Below are 16,381 nucleotides of genomic sequence, written 5' to 3'. Positions count from 1 at the left end.
TCAGATTAGTCAGTGTGAAAGTATTTGAAGGTATTTCTGCTATTAATTTTAATTCATTTCTAATTTTTTAAAAAAATTAATAAACTAAAAATATAGCAAGTCCAATGATATTAAAAGCTTACATTTTTTTCTCATATGATGATTCCTTATAATAGGAAAAATTCCTTAAAGAGCTGCGTTTAAGAATTCATGAGATCTGCTGATCTTTTATCAAGTCACACACTTGTTTCTGTCAAGTCATTAAGACCATGTGGGCCGGGCGCGGTGGCTCAAGCCTGTAATCCCAGCACTTTGGGAGGCCAAGGAGGGTGGATCACGAGGTCAGGAGATCGAGACCCTCCTGGCTAACACGGTGAAACCCCGTCTCTACTAAAAATACAAAAAACTAGCTGGGCGAGGTGGCGGGCACCTGTAGTCCCAGCTACTCGGAGGCTGAGGCGGGAGAATGGCGGGAACCCGGGAGGCGGAGCTTGCAGTGAGCCGAGATCGCGCCACTGCACTCCAGCCTGGGCGACACAGCGAAACTCCGTCTCAAAAAAAAAAAAAAAAAAAGACCATGTGTAATATCAAAATCACTGAATTATTGTGGAAACTCTTCTCCACATTATTTTATTATTTATTATTATTTCTACAAATTATTGTGTAAACTGTCCATCCAAAGTGACTATGGACAGAAAGGAAGTGGATGTGATAAAATATCAATGTATTGATACATTGAATTTAAAGTCAGAGAGGGTTCTAGATGGAAAGGACTGCATAAATCAATGGTATCTGTGGTTCTCAACTCTGGTTGCAAAATAGAATCACCTCTATAAAGGTATTCCAGTCTTATGTTTCAACTCAGTGTTTTAAGGATACATTCTTGATTATTTCTTCTATTTCAAATCTTCTCATCTACACCTCCCATTTTACCACCATTGCCAAATTAGCCATGGGACACCTATACTTCTTATGAGTGATTTTTGTTCTCCCTCTTGTTTGAGATCAATTTTTCTCCAATCTCTTTATCTTTTCATTTGAACACCTACAGAATTTTTCAAGACTCTTCTCGACTTCATGAATTGGAATGCTATAATATTTATGGTTTCTAATGCAGAATGTAATTAAAAACAGTCTGCATTTGTCTTCTTTTTAAAGGATAATATGTTTGTTATAAAATAATTTAAAATATTAAAACATGATAAGTATAAAAACCATAATAATACACAGAATAGGAAATATATTTATCACACATAAGAAAATGTTGAAGAAAGTGCAAAATTATTTGAATATATTCTTGTGTATCAAGGTTTAAGGACTTTTAAATGTATCATACCTAATGAAATGAAGTAAATATTTTCAGGACTTTTGGGAAGTACTGTAGATTATTACTACACTTTGAAATATAATTTGATAATATATATCAAAGCTTTAAATATTTTCATTTCTAAAACCTGGCATTAAGAAAAAAGTCAGCCATCTCTATGTCTCTGTCTTTCCTTTATGAATTTCTGCTCCTTTGTCCTAATACCAATGACTTTGGGTATCTGTATTAGTCTGTTCTCATGCTGCTAGTAAAGACATACCCAAGACTGGGTAATTTACAAAGGAAAGAGATTTAATTGACTTGCAGTTCAGCATGGCTGAGGAGGCCTCAGGAAACTGACAGTCATGGAGGAAGAGGAAGAAAACACATCCTTCTTCATAGGGCAGCAGCAAGGAGAAGTGCTGAGCAAAAGGGAGAAAGTCCCTTATAAAACCCTCAAATCTCATGAGAACTCACTATCATGAGAACAGTATGGGGAAAACCACCCCTGTAATTCAGTTATCTCCACCTGGTCCGGCCCTTGACACGCGGAGATTATTACAATTCAAGGTGAGACTTTTGTGGGGACGCAGAGCCAGACCTTAGCAGAATCCTATTTAGGATTCCATTACATGTTTTATAATTTTTTTCTAGTTTCCATATTAAATCACTTTTGAAAGCACATATATCTTCCGACTCTTCATCAAGGATGAATCCCTACTTCCATAGGCTTCAAAGTGAGGATCATAATAATACCTTCTTCACAGTATTATGTAAATTAAATACATTTTCATGTGAAGGCTGGGATTGACTAAGCATTGGAAGATTTCTGGAGTTCTTTCTGTAATCGAAGCCAAGCTCTTGATTGCCTGTGAGGCTGGTAGGATGTGGGTGATCACATTACATTTCTGGTCTGTTTCTCAAATTTCATCACATTGCTGTGAAAAGTTATCATGGATATGTCAGGTTTTGAGCATGCTGTGCTGCCGGGAGCTTGGTGGAGACCTTCTGGAGAAGAGAAAATGGAGGAAGGTCAAGGTGAAAAGCTATGGTCTTAAGGGGAGGCATTTCCCCATTTCTGGCCATTTTTGCTAGGAATGGATGCCAGCCTCACAAGGTAGCCAATTGAACTGGAGCAGTTAGTTACTCTTCCATTTGGGAGCTGGTGTTGTGAAGATCATCCTAGGCAAGAAGGAACTGCTGAACTGTGAACTTCACTATCTTCCACAAATCATCAAAATGTTTAGGTCTTATTTGCCTTACCCCATGCCTTGCTAGTGTTCCAGGTCGAGACGGATTTGTTTCATCACAAAGAACCTATAGAGACATAATGTTTCTTTTCATCTATCCCAGGTTAGCACGTTTTAACTTACTTCAGTTGACACAGGGTTATTTTTAAGAAGAAACTTCAATTGGCAACTAGGAGGAAAAAAAAAAAAACAGAACAGACTGGTTTACAGTTTCTTTTAAGATTTGTTCCCTCCCTTCCTAACTTTCTTCCTTCCTCTTTTTCTTCCTTTAATTTTTTTTCTGATTCTTTCTTTATTTAATAAATTTCTTGAGCACTGTGCTGGTCAGTGGGGAGTCAAGGATAAATAAGAGGCATGATTTTCTTCCTCTAATTTAGCTGTAATTGAGCCAAGCAGCAGCTTGGCTGCTGCAGCTCATAGAACACCAAATCCTAGATGCATTTTCCAGCTTCAATACTAGGTATGCCAATTCCCATATGAGCTTAGTCTAAGCCTCTGTTTGAGGTTCTCAGAATCTGATGTTCTACGTACCTTACTTTTCTGTGGCACTTGTGTTGTTGCAAGGCAATGGACTTGCATTATTCTTTTTTTTTTTTTTTTTTTTTTTTTTTTTTTTTGAGACGGAGTCTCGCTCTGTCGCCCAGGCTGGAGTGCAGTGGCCGGATCTCAGCTCACTGCAAGCTCCGCCTCCCGGGTTTACGCCATTCTCCTGCCTCAGCCTCCCGAGTAGCTGGGACTACAGGCGCCCGCCACCTCGCCCGGCTAGCATTATTCTTAACTGCCATCAGGTGGTGTCTAATGCTGGTGCCCATAATTTACAAATATTATTTATTTTAAACAAATTTCTGATGAAGTTAATTTTGCTTTCACTATAAAAACATGTCCTTAAAATATAGTCATGCACCGCATATTTCAGTCAACGATGGATCACATATATGACAGTGGTCCCATAAGATTGTAATACTATATCTTTATTATACCTTTTCTATGTTCAGATACGTTGAGATACACAAATACTTACCATTGTATTCTAATTGCCTACAGTATTCAGTAAAGTAACATGCTATACAAGTTTTTTTGTTTTGTTTTATTTTGTTTTGTTTTGTTTTGTTTGAGACGGAGTCTTGCTCTGTCGCCCAGACTGGAGTGCAGCGGCGCGATCTTGGCTCACTGCAATCTCCGCCCCCAAGTTCACGCCATTCTCCTGCCTCAGCCTCCCGAGTAGCTGGGACTACAGGCCCCTGCCACCACGCCCAGCTAAGTTTTTGTATTTTTAGTAGAGACGGGGTTTCACTGTGTTAGCCAGGATGGTCTTGATCTCCTGACCTCGTAATCCGCCTGCCTCGGCCTCCCAAAGTGCTGGGATTACAGGCATGAGCCACTGCGCCCGGCCACATGCTATACAAGTTTGTAGCCTAGGAGTAATAGGGTAGACCATATAGCCTCCATTTATATTAGGCTATACCATCTAGCTTTGTGTAGGTATACTCTATGATGTTCACATAATGACAAAAATCACCTAAGGATGCAGTGCAGTTCTTATAATGTATTCCAGTTGTTAAGTAATAAGTGACTGTATAAAGCATTTAACCATTTGCTAATCACTAAATTTTGCATACTCACAACCAATATTTGCATCCTGCTTTATAATTTGCTATTAAATATGTTCACATTATTAAAATATTTCTTTTGAGTTCCCCATAGGTCTTTGAGGTTAGTAGGGCAAGTGTCTTTATTTGCTGCATTTTACAGATGACAGAAAGGCCCAGTCCTCTGATTTTATATCTAAGCAAATTGTTTAATACCATGCTGTAACAACACAAATAAAGAAGAAACACCAAGTTACAAGTCCAGTAAAAGTTGATCTAAAGACCCCGTATTATAAATCTTTACTCAACTAGTTTTCTCCTTGTTGCTCTCAGAAAACTGTTAAAGTTATGTTCCACATTTGATATCCAAATTTTCCAGGTATTGAATGGCTGAGACCCACATAGCACTCACTTGTCTACTATGAAGTGTTAATTGCTATCGTAACCTTCACTTTCTCTCTGAGATCAATACTTTTTCTTTTTTGTTTTACATTATACAATGAGAGACATCTCCTCTTACTTTATATTCCTTGAACAATAAGGACCCCTTAACATTACACATCTAAAATGATATATTAACACACGATTTTTTTTCAGTAAAGAAAAAAAACAATTTCCCTAGTAACTAGGTTGCTATAGTCTCTTAGGAAGTTCAGCTATTATTGCTGAATGCTCAAATCTGTCTTATTCTTCTTAAAGTATCCAAGCCATTTTTTTTCAGTATGAGCAATTTAATGATGCTCTAAAAATAATTTTTAAAAACAGCTAACCAGCAGGGCATGGTGGTGCGTGCCTGTAGTCCCAACAACACAGGAGGCTGAGGTGGGAGAATCTCTTGAGCCCAGGAGCTGGAGCTCAGCCCGAGCAACATAGCAAGCCTCAAACTTCTAGAAGCCTCAAACTCCTGGGCTCAAGCGATCCTCCCACCTCAGCCTCCTGAGTAGCTGGTACTACAGTTGTGTGCCACTATGCCAGGCTAATTTTTAAATATTTTGTAGAGACAGAATTTCACTGTTTAATGGTTTTTCTTTTTAAAGTCTTGGTGCCACCAGGCCTGGAGCACTCCATGCTCCAGCGATCCTAGATTGGTAAGGAATTAATCTATTGGTTACACTTGCCTCAGTCTATTGTTCTCTCAAGTCTCCAGCCTGCTCACTCCCACAAGCTATATCAGCAGTTGATTGGGTCTCTGCCTCCTCTTTGGGCATCAGGTTTCAGGTGTATGGCTTGAAATGAGCTTACTTCTTAATAAATCACCCTTCTTCTCATTGACACCTCACACTAGCTCCAGAACCTGCTCTCCCCTGTGACCTGCCCCACTACTGATAACCTCTTTGCTGGCACTAACTTTAGGTCATTCTCCAGGCCATATGGACACGGCATTCCAGGAAAAGGGGAGGTGTGAACTGGGGGCACGTGAATGTGGACTAGCACAGTGTGTCTGGGTAATGGCAGTGATTAGTGTGATTGGAGCTAAGGTCTGCGCAGGGGGCATAGGAGGACACTAGGCTAAGAAGGGAAGTTTGGGCTAGATTGAATAGGGCCTTCTCATTACATTACACTTGATCCAGTACTCAGTGCAGAGCCGCTAACAGTTCTGGGGGAGGAGAGTGAGTTAATCCTATTCCTGTTTTAGGAAGAGGACTTCAGTGTGGGCATGGAGGGGGACTGGAGGATGAGACTGCAGGAGACAGGGAAGCTCTTTACAGGAGGTTTGCCTTAATCCAACATAAAATAGTAAAGGGTGGACTCTGAGATCTGGCAGTGGAATGAAGAGATAGAGAAGATGGGAAAGATTGTTTCAGAAATAAAACTGGTACAAAGTTTTGATTAATTGGATGTAAGTTAGAAGGAGCAGGAAAAGTCAAAGGAGTGGTCTTCTTAAACATATATGTAGAAGTTTATGCCAGTAACTGAGTGAGAAATAGAAAAGGTAAAGCAGGTTGGGGAGAAGAAGATAGGTTCTGTTCTAAACATGCTGTTTGAGGCCTGAAAGGAGAAGCTAAATGTGTATCAGATAGACAGGGGACACTCTGGGAGTTAGTCATAGAATTTACAAGAAACATCAAGAGTTATTGCAGTTTGGTCCAAGTCAAACCAAAGAGGAAACTGAACTCAGAGACTCAGTGACAGGTAGCAGGACTTAAGTATATGTGATAAATAACTGGCTTTCAACATTCACTGAACATCTAAGGCACTTGGGAGGCTTTAGAGTATTAGCAATTTCATTGAGATACAATTTACATAGCATAGAATTCACCTGTCTAAACTTTAGAATTCACTAGTTTTTAGTATATTCAAAATTGTGCAACCATCACCACCACTTAATTTTAGAACATTTTGTCTCCCCAAAAAGAAACCCTATGTCCATTAGTCATCACTCCCTATTCCCTGCAATGAACTTAAAAAAGAAGGTTGCTACTGGAAGGGTATGGTAAAGCTCACAGTCTCACAGAGAGCTGAATTACCAGACCTTAGGAAGAGCAGAAAATACTCCAGCTCTGGAAGTCCCAGCAGAAGAAACTGAGAGGTTTTTTCTTCCCAGGGATGCTGATTGATGACTCAGCACTTACATCTTCTCTCCTATGTGTCTCTGCTTGGTGGTCAAATTCCAGAGAAGGAAATTCAAAACGACCTCTGGTCAGGGAAGCTAGTCAGAGAAATCAAACAACAACAATGAAAAACCAGATGTCTAACCACATCGTTGGTCTGGAGAAAGCTGCATTTACGAAGACTCTATATTGCCTCCAGTTGAGAGTGAATGTGAGGTGAGGAAACAGTACATGAAGCCTTACTCTTCAACAAGTCTATACCAAGGGAAAAAGAAAGAAAGCGATTGTGTACAGTGACCTCCTGGGCTGAAATATTTCTCCCACCCCAGCCTTCTGAGTAGTTAGAAATACAGGTGCACACCACCACACCTGGCTAATTTTTAAAAAAATATGTTTTTTGTAGAGATAGGGTCTCCCTATGTTTCCCAGGCTGGTCTTGAACACCTGGATTCAAGTGATCCTCCTGCCTTTACCTCTCAAAGTGCTGGGATTAGAGGTGTGAGCCATTGTGCCCGGCCTTTGTTTAAGATATGATGTCCTTGAATATGTTTATAGGCTGGGAGACTTGGGGGAGAGGGGAGGTAATTAATGGAGCAAGTTACAGAAGAAGGCAGGTAGGGCTGATATTAGGGGCACAGGAGGAGGGATTAGCTTTGGAATGTAGGAGGCACACTTTTCCAAATAGATGGAGATTTGCAGGGTAAGAGGAAAGGAGAGATCTGCAAACTGATGGCCTATATTTCTCCAGGAAATAAAAGACAACGTGGCGTGTAGATTGAGGGTCCAGGGAGTGAGGACTTGAGATGAGTGGTGAGTCTGTGACTCCTGCTGCGGGGTCAGGTTCACTCAGGGAAGCAGAGCAGGGGAGAGGTCCAGTCAAGCTTGACACCATGGATTGCTTTTTGTTCCTTTTTCCTTCCAATACTGCCTTTTTTTTTTCTTTTTTTAACATTTTAATGTTTATTTACCTCTCTCTCAGAGTGAACTAGAAAAAAAGGGAAACGAAATGTTAAAGGTTAGACTGAATGGACCACATCATAAAGTTTCTGCTCAAGCTTTGGTGGTGTGAGGATGAAGTGGGCACAAAAGTAGCTTGTTATTAACTTACCCTTGTTTCTCCATCATAACACCTAGCCCACGGATGTTGGTTTGTCTTACTATTCTCGAGGACTTGGAGCCCTTAGTTCAGAAGATGAGGCAAGAGTGCAGTGGATCCCCTCAGGTGTAACTTTATTGTACAAGGGTGCACTAAATAGGCAGCACCTGAGTACCAAGTACCACCGAGGTTGTTCCAAGGAAGGTAGTTTATATCACTTCAAGGTAGGGTTGTTGGGACAACCAAGCAAAAGTGGCATAAAGACTATACTTACCTTCCATAACTGCAAGAGGCATCCGTGGCGAACCAAAAGATCTCTCAATTGAAGACCAGGTGACCTCAGATGAGATGTCAATCAAGATCTGCCCCCTCTGAGTTCTTTAAAAATGGAAGCTCCATTCTTGACTTCATAATGGCTTGATTGCAAACATCACAGGCCTTCCTGTTAGCACAGCCCTAAAAAAGAATATCATTTCAGACTGCATGCTGATTGGGAGAAACAATCAGGAATTAGATTGGCAGACCTGAGTTAGAACCCCTATCCCACCACTTCCTAACTGTGTGCCATTGGGCAAATTACTTACTCTCTCAGATCCTATATCTTTGTATATAAAAAGATAATTTTAAGACGATATTAAATATCCTGGTGAAAGCATTAAATAAGGAGTCTGGCACAGGTTAGGTGGGCAACAAGTACTGGAAATAATGGATCATGATATTTAATTTAAAGTTGTAGGTTTGGGGGTCTTTGTTAAAATAATGTAAAAGATACTTGTGAAATTTCTCTGTGGATACAATGTAATACAAATTCAAAGTGAAAAGGAGTTAGTCCCATTACCAGAAAGAATACAAAAACAAGCAGCAACAAAAGCAACAAACAGAAAACAAAAAGACTCCTGGTGATCATAAACACAGATGTGTTCTCTTAAAGACTGAGATTCAAATTGCCAAGGACATTATTTTTTGATAAAGCAGTGCAAGTGCAAAGATATATAAGTACCCCTGTCAAGCAGCTCACGGCTACCTCCTAGTACTGTCGTCAAACCTTCAGTAACTCCCCAGTGCTGTTCCTGTCCTTTCCAGTCTTGTCTTTCACCGATTCCCATTGACCTTTCAGTGCTGGTGAACTTGGATTCCTAGCCCTGCATTTGTTTTCCCCAGTTCAGCATTCTTACTGTTGTCATTCCATTTGTGTCTCTCGAAATCCTTCTCCTATCCCTACCCACAACCCTACCAATTTTCTCATCCTTCAAGACTTGATCAAATCTCCCCTCCTCTAAAGCCTCCTCAGAATCATCACTTTCTGCTCCAAAATCCCATGGTACTTCTCTTCTGTAGAACTAATTTGGCCAGCTAATTAGAGTGGGCATGTGTCATTCTTTTAGGCTGCTCCGCATCTGAAGCCCTTTCCTAAGTTTGAGGGAAGCAGAGCCTGCCTATGGAAGTTGAAGACGCTTGAACATTTTCCCAGCCTCCCCTGCAGTTAAGACAAGGGCACGTGACAGAGGCTGAGCCAATCAGATGCATTCACCCCATTTGGCTGTGGAAGCCAGGGATGTGGAGAAGCAGAGACCCTGCAGTTCTGAAGCAGTTGAGGGTGATGCCTGTGGAGACAGCTGCGTTTGGTTTCCTGAGTCAATGATGGCAGAAAGTCTAGCAGTAGTGGCAAATAGGCACACTGATTGGTCTGTGCTCTGTGGTAGGAGTGGCAAAGTCTTCGCCAAACTTCATGGCATGATATGGGGCATTGCTTTTGGCTACTTATCTCCAAGACTGATTCTCCAGCTTTGCTGAAGGTTTAGGGCCAAAAATAGGAGATTTCAGCATAGTAACTGCTTAAAGTGCAATACAAGGCCACTCTGGGAATTTCTTACTGCTTGTCTTTTTAGAAACTTGCCTCCAGTCGAGATTAGTGGGCCTTCTTTCTTCCTAGGCCATGCCCACAGAGGAATTTATAGCAATATTTTTGGATGTTGCAACGTTTTGGGGTCAATGCTGACATTTGGGAGAGGGCAGAGATGCTAGTTTTCCTGCAATGTACAGGAGAGTCACACACAATGATAAAGTATCTGTCATCTCCTGTCCTTTTCAAATGTCCCCAGGTTAAAAAAAACACTGTTTATAATTATCTGAGTCTAGAATCTGACTCTGTTTTACATACAAAAACAAAACATTTGGGACTTTTTGAGGGAAGACTGCATTTGGTTTGGAACTTCCCCAAGGGTCTTTGCTATTTAGAGACGTCACATCTTTAAAGATGGCAACGGTGCATGTGGTGTTGTCAAGGCGACACCTGAGGTTCACAGCTCGAGTGTCACCCCCTGCACTTCCTAGATTCTGTGAGTCCCACAAGCATCTTTCTCCTTCATTGTATATTTTGTAGCGTCCTCCTGGCCAAGCACTTCTACATTGTAGACATATTTTTATGTATTCCTTAAATTGCTTCTGTTTATTTCTCCTTTATATTACCATTAGGAAAGTATATTCAATTTTTTAAGTTCATTTAAATTTTATTTGAAGATAGTCATGGTGGCAGTCTAAATTACTTGTTATAAAAATGAACAAGTACCATGACCATGACCCTAAAGCCCTCTCTTATTTTCCCACAGTCTTTCAGCCTATCCCCTCCCAAACATGTTTGTTACTAAAGATTCAGCAGTGTGGAATTTTCAACGTTATTCAATTTTTTTTAAGATAACATACTTTCCTTCCTGTTATATACATAAATGCCCTCAGAAAATGACTCTATTCTCACAACCATAACATCTTGGGTTAATATTGATTGAAGATTCAACGGCACATTTCAAATGCTGATGGGAGGGGGCTTTAAAACTATCAACTCTCAGGCTCCTAGGAGCTCAGTTTCTCTCTAAGCTTTATTGGGTGTAAAAAGCATACAGTGACCCAATCCACACTCTGCTCTTAATGGCCATGTGAGGGAAGAAAGCTTTGCTTTATCTTTCTGAATGCTTAGAAGGATTTAAATATAAATTAGCACAAGATTTGAAAAACAGAAAAGAAGTACCATCATATTCTAGTTTTCAGTCACCAATCATCAAATTACAGTTGGTGAACTTTTGGGCAGACTGAGCTACTTGGCCTCACGGTGAGAACACAAAAAGACTCCCCAGGACAAGGTGTCCTCAGCTAGCTCAAGTGCAGATTGCAGATGGAGCCTCAGTGCCCAGACAACAGTGCCCAAAGGCTTTCTTACCAGTTTCAGGCCTCCTCTTGAATGACAATCATTCTGAGGATGACATTTTGGGGTTAGAATGCTCCTTGACTTTAAAAAACAAACAAACAAACAAACAAACTGAACCTTATCATATTTTACTAGTGGTCGTTGGCTGCTGACAACCTTTGTACCATATGTTTTTGCTGGAAATCAAAGTGTGTTAGTCAAATGCCCTTTCAAAACCCTATTATCTCAGCATGCAAAGCCAGCATCTGAGGATTTTCCACATAGAATCGACCGGTGTGTACTAAAAGACGTATGTATAGAAAAGGGGAGCTATGGTTTTAAAGAAGACTGAGTTTTCATCATTTTGAAACTGTATAAATTAACATGAGTTTCAAATCAACAGTCTGCAATTTTGATTTTATCAACTCAAGAAGCCTTGACCCATGGGAGTGACATAAAATGTTCTGGAGATTTTAATCAAGATGAGATAATGCATATAAAAGTGAACAGTGAAGTCCCACATAAAGTATTTTAGGATATGCTACTAATTTTCATAGTCTCCAGGGCAATGTTTAATACAAATTTGCAAACAATACAATAAATATACTCTGAAGCTGGATTCTTGTAGTTTAACAGCTACTTATTGCAAAAAAGAAAAAACTGAAAATAATGGGCAACTTTTTAGAACATTCATTAATGACTTTTCTTTTAAAAAATGGATTTTACCTGTTTTATTTTGCGTCAACCTGATATAACCTGAATGACCAAAAAGAATAGTATTTTTTTTTTTCAAATATGTCACCTTTATATGCTGGAAATATTTGCTCAAGATGTGATTCAACTGTGTCTGCCACACTGGAGAGCTTTAAAGAATCCTTTTACATTGAAGTGTCAATTCTTTCTCTATTCTTTTCAGGTAGCTGAGTACCCTCTCATCATTGTCAGTTCATCTCATTTTCATTTTCAAAATGCTAACCTAGAAAGTGGCCGGGTGCTTTGTCTCTGTCTCCTTGTTTTCACAGCCCCCAGCGCAGTCTTTCTTTTTTGTCCTTGTCAGTTTCATAACTTTGACCTCAAGGATGTTTTTCAGCCCACAGAGCAACTTGCAGCTTCCCAGGCTCTGCTGTGCAAAGATGCTTTTCATTTTGTGAGAACTACCTGTGCCTTGATGTGGTAGAGATACTTCCCTTCTACAAATTCAGCAAGGCACGATAACTTGTTTTCTTGATTTTCACACTGACTCAAACATTTACTAGGCATAGTACTCTAGCAATGTTGGGAAATACATAGAAGAGTCCCCCCATTTCTTGACCTTAAGAACCATACATAAAATAAGATGGAAATAACATGTGCTGAATGCAATAGAACTGCTCCATCCAATAGAATAATTGCCAGTTAATTGGTTACTGAGCATTTGAAATGTGGTCTGAATTGAGATGCACCTTTAAGTGCAAAATACACATTGGATTTCAAAGATTTACTGAAAAAATGCAAAGCATCTCAATTTTAAAATACTGATTACATGTTAATGTGATAATATTTTGGATATGTTGGGTTAAGTAAAACATATATTAAAATTAATGTCACCTGTTTCAATTTACCTTTTTTCACGTGGCTACTAGAAAACTCAAAAATTGCATCTTTGGCTCACATTATTTCTATTAGGCAGCATTGTTATAGAAGTTTACAGAGGAGTGGGGGAGTATGTTCTGTATATGTGGTAGGGCAGACACAGAGAGCCATGGTGGACAGAAAGCTATCTGAGAGGAGGTGACACTGGAGCTAAGTCTTGAATGGTGGCAGACTCTAGACACACAGAGTGGAGAAGGGATCTCAGCCAGCAGCAGAGAGGCAATGCTGTGTAATGGGCAAGGCAGGCTTTGGATGACATCTCAACTCCCTCATGATAAATTAGTACAGTGCCTAGAACAAGAAAAAGCACTTAATAAGCGGTATCTAATTTTACCAGGATGTGAACGTTAGCAAGGTTAAAGGATGATTTAAAGGATGTTAAAATGACTTCTAACCTAAAAGTCATTTCCTTAGCTACCATGCCAGAGACACCACCACTAAAGCTTTGCCTCTCCTTTCACATCGCTGCTTATTTTTTAATGGCTTATAATCTGAATGAATCCCAAATTCTACACAGTACATATTCATGAACAGAGGAAAAAAGCTATACTTCCCAATTGACTTTCATTGTCCTTCTTCCATAAGTGACTTTCTAACATTTGATAACCTTTTTTTTTTTGCATGTGGAAATAAAAGGTTAGAAGTAAAAATGGACCATTATCTTTCCTTTTCTGATTGAAATCCTTAATCATTGTGAACCTCCCCAAAATATTCAATGGTCCACATGTATCTACATCAAGATTATGGATGGCTCTGGAAACTAGACCAAATTCTGAGGATGACAGAGTGGCAATTACCAAGTGACACAAGACAAGCTTGGCATATGGCCAAGTTCCCTGGCATTTGGCCAAGTTCCCGTTAAAGCCATATGGATTTACAGAAGGGTTTTATGGCATGCTGATATCTTACTGAAATATTCCAAGAAACTAATATTAGATCAGCACCTGATAGGTTACTTGGAGGATAATTGACTGCAGAGATCATCATAATTTCATATAGAAGGGAGCTTCTGTTAAGGACTGGTGCTTGCCACCGGATGGTGGGCTAAGAGTTGTGAGGTCCTCAGATACGACAGTGGCCCCAAACAAATATATTCTGTCTTCTATCCCGAGGTTCTGGCTGCAGCAGCTTTAAGAGGGCCTTTTCTAGCGGAATGAAAACAAAGTCTACACATGACTGTTGATTCAAGCACAAACCCCACAGGCAACTATCTTCTAACTTGGTTCCCCTTGCATTTCAACTTCTCTTTCCCCCAGTTATCTGCTAAGAGAGCCAGAAAAGGGTGTATATTGAGAGGCCCCATTCACCTCCAAGTTTTACCTCTAGTAGCTGCCTTTACAATAATAATAATAATATCTAACATTACTGAGCACTTACTGTAGTATACTATTTGTTCAATCCTCATAATACCACCATGCATTAGATATGGTTTAATTTATTAAATTATTTACTAAATATAAATTTATTTATTAATTTATTAGCTCTTATGGTTTCTGTGAGTCAGGAATTCAGACGAAACATAATAAGTATAATTTATCTCTGCCCCATGAGGTCTGGCTCAGCTGGAGGACTTGGAGACTGCAAAGTTCTAAAGGCTCATTCACTCACGTCTGGTGGTTACGGTGGCTGTCAGCTATGGGTCTAGATGGGGATATCAGTTGGAACACCCACATGTGGCCTCTCCATGTGGCTGGGGCTTCCTCACATCATAGTGACTGGGTTTCAATGGCAAGTGTGTGTGAGTGTGTGTGTGTGAGAGAGAGAAAGAGAAAGAGAGAGAGCAAGAGAGAGAGAGAGAGAGAAAGTGCCAGGCAGAAGCCCTGGCTGGAAGTCACATCACTTCTGCCACATTCTTTTATTGAGCCAATTTCAGAGCTCAGCCCAGATTCAAGGGAAAGGAATACAGACCCCATCTCTTGATGAAGGAATATCAACATCACTTCACGAGACTAGCATGTGGGATGAAATATATATTGGTGCAGCTGTCTTTTCGAAAATATAAACTGCCACACATTTGTGTTTTATAGATGAAACACCAGAGGTTTAAAGAGGATAAATAAATTGCTTGTGATTACACAACTGGTAAAAAGAAAAGCCAAGATAGATATCTACTGGTTTCCAGAATCCATGCTTAAAAAAAAAATCAGTGTTACACTATATCCCACCCCAAATTCTTTCCAGCTTTAAATTTTTAAAGAAACAATAAATTTAAAGTAATGGATTTGAATTTCTATTATAAAAAGTATGCCACAGACTTCATAAACCTAGAGTCGGGGTGGTAATACAAGATCACAATTATTTTAATGTCCAAATTACAAGAGCTGAAGCCTTGATCTTACTGTTTTCCCTAAAATTTCTTTCTCGCTATTTCTATAGCTCCTAAAGAGGTATGTCTTATGTGCCTACAAACCTATCTGTCCTCCGCGAGACAGATATCCTGACCTTGTTTCCTCTGCCAACGGTGGGATTTCTGAGAACATCGGTGACAAGGGAGCTGGGTCTTCTCTCTACAGGAGCAGCTGGGCGAGCTAGAGGAGAACTGGTTTTGCACAAAGGTAGGAACAAAGACACACATACCAACTCCAAGCCACATTTTGTCTTGTCACCTAGGCAGAGAAGTAGCATAGCCTTTCCCAGAGACTGACAGGGTCCATGAAAGCTGATCCTTCCATTTCATTTCCACATCATTCTCATTCCCTTCACTGATGCTAATCCTTCCTTCCTTCCTTCTTTTAAAAAAAAAAAAAAAAAAAAAACGCAGCTGCCAGGTGCCTGTAATCCAGCACTTTGGGAGGCCGAGGCGGGCAGATCACGAGGTCAGAAGATGGAGACCATCCTGGTTAACACAGTGAAACCCTGTCTCTACTAAAAATACAAAAAACTAGCTGGGCATGGTGGCTGGTGCCTGTAGTCAGGCGAATGGCGAGAACCCGGGAGGCGGAGCTTGCAGTGAGCTGAGATCCTGCCACTGCACTCCAGCCTGGGTGACAGAGTGAGACTCTGTTTCAAAAAAAATAAAAGAAAAAGAAGCCACCCCATCCTATCCTTATGCTATCTAGGACAGGCTGTAATTCAGCCTGGGTATCCAAACTTATTTCTACAAGGGTTAGGAAGACTTACATTTTTCCTTTCCACCAAAAAACTGCAACAAAGTCTACTGGAAAAGCTCAGCTCATAACAAAAGAACTTATGTACCAAACATAACCTCTGACTTCTGGGGCTAAACATGAATCTTCTGGTTATAGGTGACCTCACGTGGCTGCCAAAACAATGGATGCACGTTTCCTTTTCATTTGGATGTCTCAAAGAACAGTGAGGTAGTTTTCCCTAAATAAAAGAGGAGTTAACTCAAAAACAAATTCTCTTTTTGTACACTGCTCAAAGCTCTGAAAAAAAGTTTTCCCAGGCTTCTTTCTACTTTAGCGAGATATCAAGGCCACAGCTTCAGAACTCTTTGCGAGAAGAAAAACTCCTTCTAAGATGTAGCTCAAATATGGGAGCCCAGCTGTGGGGCAGGTAGCAGAAGGCTCTATATTCCACAGCGGGCCTTTCCCTCATGGGATTAGGATACTACTAGTAATAGTAGTAGTAGTAATAATGAGGAGGAGGAGAAGGAGGAGGGGAAAAGGGAGAAGGAGAAGGTGCAGGAGGAGAGAAGTAACATGCATTGAATTCTTTCTAAGTGCTGAACACAGTGCTAAATGCTTTCATTTAGTTGAAACAGCTAGATGAGGTAGACACTGTTAGGTATGTGTATGAAAAGATGCCATTTTTTTTCAGATGAGGAAACTCAGGT

The 16,381-nt window shown here is 40.2% G+C and overlaps 1 long non-coding RNA gene across 3 annotated transcripts in view; it reads right to left on the bottom strand.

The window, feature by feature from the left end:
• Positions 1–1,778: 1,778 nt before the first annotated feature.
• The window catches only part of LOC117094903, a 34,445-nt gene continuing 19,842 nt past the window's right edge, over positions 1,779–16,381 (bottom strand). Inside the window, exons 2-4 of one of the 3 annotated variants that reach the window (XR_004441717.1) lie at positions 8,047–8,228; positions 6,598–6,774; positions 1,779–2,704 (exon numbers count right to left, since the gene is read on the bottom strand). This is a non-coding gene — a long non-coding RNA (uncharacterized LOC117094903). Of the gene's footprint in view, positions 2,705–3,841; positions 6,775–8,046; positions 8,229–16,381 lie in introns of those variants that run through there. The other 2 variants (XR_004441718.1, XR_004441716.1) reach the window with 2 other exon arrangements.

Source organism: Trachypithecus francoisi, unplaced genomic scaffold, assembly GCF_009764315.1.
Source record: "Trachypithecus francoisi isolate TF-2019V2 unplaced genomic scaffold, Tfra_2.0 Lachesis_group13, whole genome shotgun sequence".
Classification (NCBI taxonomy): Eukaryota; Metazoa; Chordata; class Mammalia; order Primates; family Cercopithecidae; genus Trachypithecus; species Trachypithecus francoisi.
The sequence above is the reverse complement of the archived record's forward strand: the minus strand, read 5'-3'. Positions and strand labels throughout refer to the sequence as shown.